This window comes from Triticum aestivum, chromosome 3B, assembly GCF_018294505.1.
Source record: "Triticum aestivum cultivar Chinese Spring chromosome 3B, IWGSC CS RefSeq v2.1, whole genome shotgun sequence".
Classification (NCBI taxonomy): Eukaryota; Viridiplantae; Streptophyta; class Magnoliopsida; order Poales; family Poaceae; genus Triticum; species Triticum aestivum.
Window position 1 is genome coordinate 713164365 of NC_057801.1, and position 651 is coordinate 713165015.

Genomic DNA, 651 nt, shown 5'->3' on the forward strand with positions numbered 1-651 from the left:
AAGCGTCGGGGCGGCGCTTCGGGGCTCTTCCGGTCACGTGGCTCGGTGAGGGGGTTGGCGACGAGGTGCAGGAGCTCGGGAGCACGTCGGAGAGGAGAGGGGGTGGCCGTGGTCATGGCTACGGCGAGCGGCGCTCTCAGGTGCGTTCGGTGACGAGAGGGAGGGAGAGCAGAGGAGGAGGAGGGGGTCCAGAGAGAGAGAGGCGGTCGAGGGGGTCGAGGGCGTCTCCGTGGCGTCGCGAGGGAGTCGGGGAGGCTGCCACGGCGAAGCAGGAGGTGGAGGCCTCCGCGTGCGCGCGTGCGTGCGGTGTCCGTCCTCCTGGCAGGGAGGAAGACGACAGTGGGGGGGTGGAGATGGGCTGGGCTGGCCAGGTGGGCCTGGTGGGCTACCAGGTGAGCGCCAGGTAAGGTTTCTCTCCCTCTCTCTGTTTTTTCCTATTTCTGTTCTGTTTATTTAATTGGCACTGAATTTTAATTCAAACAGAATTTGAAAACAGTGCCAAAACTCCCCTGGATATTTTTAAGTCACTTAATGGACTTCTCCACATATACAAAAATATCTCAGGTCATTTGAAAATATATTCATTATATATTATGAATATAACTCCAAATTCAAATAAAATATTGATTTAAAAATCAGAGCCCAATAATT